Source organism: Conger conger, chromosome 6, assembly GCF_963514075.1.
Source record: "Conger conger chromosome 6, fConCon1.1, whole genome shotgun sequence".
Classification (NCBI taxonomy): Eukaryota; Metazoa; Chordata; class Actinopteri; order Anguilliformes; family Congridae; genus Conger; species Conger conger.
The window spans coordinates 38014702-38021353 of NC_083765.1; the positions used below are offsets into that span (position 1 = coordinate 38014702).

The window sequence follows — 6652 nt, forward strand, 5'->3', positions numbered from 1 at the left end:
TCCTAACTTTTGTTGTTGGAAATGATCTGATGCAGTAAAATTAGGATGGCCTGCAGCATAGTGGATAATTGAAAATCAACACTTGAAAAATCTACAGGAGCGTTCAGTTTCACTGTTAGTTTTGTAATCCACAGGTATAAATCCACTCTGATTTGGCAGAACTGCACTTTGTACACATTGTTCCTGCTGTTCCATTTCCTTGGAACAAATGCAGCCACATTTAGCTTCAATCATGACCCAGTTTGAAAAAGGGAAAATACTGTAGAGCTGGTATATTATGCTGTCAGTAATCTCTAAGCAGCCAGCCACTGATACACTACAGAGACCAACACAGGAAAATGCCCAGTGGTAATTCAACTCTAACTCTATGAGTCCAATAGGGACTACATATACACAATAAGAGTTTATATATCACAGTGCAATTAAAAATTAAAAGTCTTGCAGCTGTCAATAACACTGTCAGTAAGACTATCTTTTCCATTTGTTCATCCTTTCCTCACAAATAAATTATCCTGAACTCCCAGGCCAATAGAGAAACAAATAAGAAATCAATAACGAAAGAAACAAAAATACTGCTTAAGGCTATAAAATCAGTGATAGAGGAACTTCCTCTAAGACAACAGGTGAAGCACTGCTTCACCAAATAAGAAATAAAAAAACGCATTTCTTTAATCTTAAATTATCATTACAATGACTGTTCCCTTTGTGGAGCAAAAAAAATGCCTTCTGTTACTGCAAATCAGCGCCCCCACTCGTGAAGCAAATGAATTTTTGCTTCACCATGCCTATATATTTCAATGAGAGACCTTATAAAGTATAAAAGGCATTGGATATTTATTGGATTTATGCTTCACTAACGTCAGCTACTCATGCACGCTCTTGTGGTCGCTTTTGATATGATGATTATGAGGTCTAACCAATCAGAGCATCACAATTCAACTCAGTCGCCACTTGCATCGGCCATTTTGTAAATGGGTTGTGAAGGTGCTGTATTGAGAATTGCGATCGAGAGAGATATACTGTGTATAAGCATTATTTTAGCATTTTTTGTTTTTAGTTTAAATTTGAATGCTTGAGCGTTGTATATATTGTTGTAAATAATTGAGCTTAGAGTTTTTTTTTTTACTATTGTCATTAATTGTTGTTATTAGCGTTTTCAAATTCGAAGACCATCAAGTCTACACACAGACTTGAGCTAGCTAGCTAGCCAATTGCTATCATTGAGGTTCGAACTAACGTAAAATCACAGAGTTCCGAACAGAACACGGGGCAGCGGCCGCCTTCATCAGAAGTTAACGTCCGTTTAATGGTAGCTGCTTTTCCCGAGGTTTATGATTATGGTTACTCATATCAGACATCAAATCACTTTGATTGATGTGAATTGGACCAATAACTGTAGGGAAAACGATAAATAACTGCACAACGTCGTGTTAGCTCACGATGGTCCGAACACCGCCGTATAAGCCTTCCCGGTTTGTAGTCACACACCAAAGCTGATCTCGAAGTATTTTCTTTAGTGATTCTTTATGAAAGTTGCAACTTTCGGAACACGGCGAGTTTACGTTAGCTAATGTTTTAATTTCATTTGGATTTTGAAATTGGAAGAAAATCACCATCGCGAGTGCAAGTGAAGGTCAAAACTTTCTGGATACGATTTTGCGGGATTATTGTAAATCCATGACTCGGTCATGAGCTATGAAGAAAGGTTGCTAGTGAAACATCAGGGCAGACCCAGTCCGAAAATCAACTTAATTCAACGAGAGGTTTCGGTAAGTCCGAGTTTCAAATAGCTTGCTAACGATCCGCATGTATTGCTGGTCATGTCTGTTATTTAATATACGAAATATAACGAAACTGTGCGAAAAACCTTGACCCTTTGAAGGTTGCCTTTGCCTCTGATGTGCACGCACACAAACAAATAATTTAGAGTGATGATCCGCTACACATCACTTTTAAGATTTGTTCAAAAAGATTGATTTGTCCACGTAGTACCCAACACTACGAGAGAGCTTAGTTGTATAGTCTGTCCAGTTCTCCAACTGTAAGGGATTCTTCTTGGACTCAGGAATGGGTACTCATACAAAATGTAAATAATTCTATATTTTACCAAGTACCAGAAATAAACAAAAGAATATACTTTGCATTCTGGAAATTGATGGGACTGTTTTTCTGTAACCTAGGATGGCAGTAGAGATCAATTTGTCAAAATAAGTGAACCTACAACTCATCTTGTCAGATGACCTCATCAGCTAAACAGGGCCTTGCATTATTGTAGAGGGGACTGCAGAAGATTGTTCAAATCCTGAGGACTGGCAAATCTCTGGCTCGAAAGCCAGATTTCATTCTTGGATAGGGACCTGGGACTCTTATGCTGGAGATTCATATGACGGTTGGAAAGAAACCTGGGGCTCTTATTCTGATTTCTCCTTTGTCATTTTCAACACCAGTGCTGGACAGGAACCTTGGTTGGGTCCAAAATCGCACACTATGCACTACACACTATGTACTGTATGTATACTATAATTCAGCGCACATAGGCGGCTTTAGTGTATGAGTAAAATGTTTTTCAGACATAACTTCGTAATAGTACGCTGCCACCTTAAGCACAGTGCGTGTTGATGATGGCGGCTAGTTGATGTGACTTTATGTGAAAATGTAAATATATCCATTGATTAAGTATAAAATTGTTAAACTCTTTACCTGCTTTGGTTTGATTACCGCCCTCCTGGTTGCTTGGGTCGTGACCCACTGCAATGCACCATGGGATACTTGTGCCAGCATAGTGTCCAGTGTTCACACTGGTGATATTTCACCAAATGTACTGTGACATCTGGGAATTTGTAACACATTCTTTTATGCAGCTATGGTTTCCTATTGCATATGTAAATTGAGTACACTGGATGAGAAAGTCATTAAGTAGGCAAATCATTTATCTAAATGTAGCGTAATTAATATCCCTGGATGATATACAGCCAGGTCCAGAATTATTGGCACCCATATTTTGACTTAACCATCTCTGTGCGGTTTTTAATGTTTGGAGTGATTTTCCTGCTGGGAAATTCATCTACGACCTAGTCTCAGCCTCCTAGCAGAGAAAACCAGATTTTCTTCAAAAAGTACTTTGCTCAATTGATTATATCATTCACTCAAATAGTGCCTCTGGACCACTGGCAGGAAAATATCCTCAAAACATCAAAACATGACCCGCCTCCATATTTCACAGTGGGAATGATGTCGTTGTTTGTATGCATTCTTTTTTTTGCCGCGAATCATGCCGCTGCTGTGCATGGTTAAAGTATTTTTTGGCCTCATCTGAACATAGCACACTCTTCTAGTAATAATTCCAATGACTTTTGGCAAACTCCAGACGTTTTGTTTATGCTACCCTTCCAAAGAGTGTGTTGGCATGGAGGTGGCGTTTTACTCTTCATTTGATTGTGAAGTATAATATTTTATACTTCATACATGTTTTATTTATTTATTTTATAAAAGTATAAAGTATAAATCTTAATAGATTTTTAATAGAAAAAAGTAAGCATATGTAATGTAATCTATTATACGCATAATGTCATATTAAATCATATGAATGAGTAAGTAATTCGGCTCCAGGAAAATTAGGAAGCTATTTTTAAAAACAGTCGTAGTGTTGGGGACGAGTTGGGTAATATGCTAGCGTTCACTTGGGTATGTAACGGTTACAGGCATTCTCCGGGATTTTATGTTTTCAGAAGACAATGATTTAACAAAATTTTAAAGACGTGGTATTGTCAACAAGCTGTTGTTGCTGTGTGACAACGGTCACATAACCAATAATCCATATTTCTCATTCAACAGTTACACAAATTCCCGTAGTTTAAGACATGCGATGGTGGTATAGTGGTGAGCATAGCTGCCTTCCAAGCAGTTGACCCGGGTTCGATTCCCGGCCATCGCAATCGGTTTTTATCAAGTTTTTGATTGTCATTTCGCAACCACATCTTACTTAATCAAAGTCCCTTCACCGGTAAAGCCGCCGGATAGTTAAGCTTAACTTCCCTTAACTTTTCCCATTCATTCTCAACGGAAGTTCTTAACACTTCGGATGCGATATATTCTTGGCCGCACGTTGATATCGCGGCGCTGTTCCGAGCTCAACGAATGACAGTTCGGATTCCTTAACTATACGAAATCGCCTGGCGCGAACCATTTCCTTGGGCGCCGACGCACAGTTACGGAAACGTAAGTCTATCTAAATAATTATTTTACTACTAACGGGTCCTTGAATGATATTGATGTTGTTGAGGTATTCCCACAATATTTCCAATAAAATTGTTACTGCAATGTATTACTATTTTGAATATCCCAATTGTTCGGAAAATTACAGGTAAACGGGATAATGTCTCTGCATGTCTGTTTCTCAACGTCGTAGCCAGCTACATTAACATGCTATCACATTAGGGTTAAAATATCACCGTCATTAATAGTATTGGCAATTTGTATCCACGTTTGATTCACTGTGTCATGAAGGTTTAGACAAAATGTATTATTGTTGCTCTTGTTTCACTGCTATTGTAAAAGCAATAAGTAACGCCAATGCCTATTGTTTATTGATAGGCCTAACTTACTGTCATCAGACATCTTGGTATATGTTCCTTTATTTACCATTAATATATTATTATTATTATTGTTGTTGTTGTTAACTTGCCCATATTATGTAGTTGCCCAGCCAAGTACTTAAATAATAGAGCAATTTCCACAAAAATTATATTATACAATGTTCATAAGAATTGTAATATGCAATGCCCCCCGTAATGCTTGGGACAAAAACATTAATTTAGCTCCGTACACTACAAATTTATATTCATAAACAAACGATTCAAAGTGCAAGTTCTCATATTTTATTAAAGGGTATTTTTATGCATTCTGGTTTCACCATGTAGACATGACAACACTTTTTATACATAATCCCCCATTTCAGGGCACCATTTGGGACATATTTATGTGATGTAAATTACAGTCATGTTTACTGTATATTTTTTGTATGCATGACTGGTTGAAGTCTGTGACCCACTGAGACATTACTGTAGTCTTCTGTGGACAGTAGTCTCCTACACATCCACGCCTGCCTCCTGAAGAGTGTTTTGGTTGGAGGGGATTTTTCTTCATTATCATGAGAATTCTTCAGCTATCAGCTGTAGAGGTCTTTCTTGGTTTGCCATGCCCTATGCCTCATTGCATGTTCTCTCTCCTTAATGCTGTTCCAAACAGTTGATTTTGTTACACCTAAGGTTTGGCATAACAAAACAGACATTACAGACTTTTTATTTTAATTTTTCAGTCTCATAATGGCTTCCTTGACATTCATTGGAACAGCTCTGGCCCTCATGTTTAATGACAATACTCCAAACCAAAGGCAAGAAAAAGGCTGGAAAAATATGGTGTTTATTGTTACTATGTATAAAACACACTGTAATTTCAATATGGTGAAACCAAAGTCTGTAAACATGCCCTTCAATATTTGCTGAGAATATGCATTTTTGATTACAAATCTAAAATTGTGGAGTACAGAGCCAAATAAAAAAATATGTCTTTGTCCTAAACATTACACATGGCACTGTATATAACATTGTAATCTTTTTTTGTGTATGTAATAAATTGCAATAATTGATCTAATGTCAGTAGTGATGTAATGTCAGTTCTACATCTAATGTAGAACTTTCCACATATCGTTATGCACTGCTATTTTCACATACATACTACTGTACTACTTTTATGTTGCCTCATTGTGTAAGTGTAAATATGTTTATACAGTTCTGTACTTTAATACGCTATACCCTTCACCTCAGTTACATATTTTGCATCTTCTATTTGACAATATACACTCAGTGAGCACTTTATTAGGTATTTATTAGACGTATTAGGTCTTCTGCTGCTGTAGTCTATCCACTTAGAGGTTTGACGCATTGTGTGTTCAGAGATCTGTTCACTGATGTTATGTATAGTTATTTGCATTACTGTCACCTTTCTGTCAGCTTAGACCAGTCTGGCCCTTCTCCATTACCTCACTCATCCTCAAGCCATTTCCGTCCGCAGAACTTCCGATCATCACTGAATGTTTGTTGTTCGCACCATTCTGAGTAAACTCAAGAGACTGTTGTGCATGAAAATCTCAAGATATCAGCAGTTACAGAAATACTTGTACCTGCCTGTCTGGCACCAACAATCATGCCACAGTCAAAATCACTATTGGTTGATATGAACATTAACTGAAGCTCCTGACCCATATCTGCATGATTTTATGCATTGCACTGCTGCCACGATTAGGTATTCGCATGACTAAGTAGGTATACAGGTGTTCCTAATAAAGTTCTCAGTGAGTTGATATTTTGGCAATTGTTGTCTGTGTCTGTGTGCATGGATAGTAGACAAGTTGTAAATATTGTTCTCCTTCAGTTGCCATAAAAACCTTTACCCAACATCCAACCAATGTACTTCATTATCTGTCACGACCTGGCTCAGTGGCCGTGACAAAGAGGGAGACGCACACTGACGCATTTAAAAAACAAGGTCAAATTTATTCGAAATAACCAGTTAACAAAAATGTGTAGTGGGAAAGTCAGTTGCATCAGTAGTGTGAGTGAGTGGATGTGTGAAAAGTATGCTGAAGCAATGT

At 37.6% G+C, this 6652-nt stretch overlaps 1 non-coding gene across 1 annotated transcript; it reads left to right on the forward strand.

Moving 5' to 3' along the window:
* The first annotated feature begins 3862 nt into the window (after window positions 1-3862).
* Window positions 3863-3934, forward strand: trnag-ucc (transfer RNA glycine (anticodon UCC)). The gene has a single exon. It is a non-coding gene; the product is annotated as a tRNA-Gly (tRNA).
* The last annotated feature ends 2718 nt before the right edge of the window (window positions 3935-6652 follow it).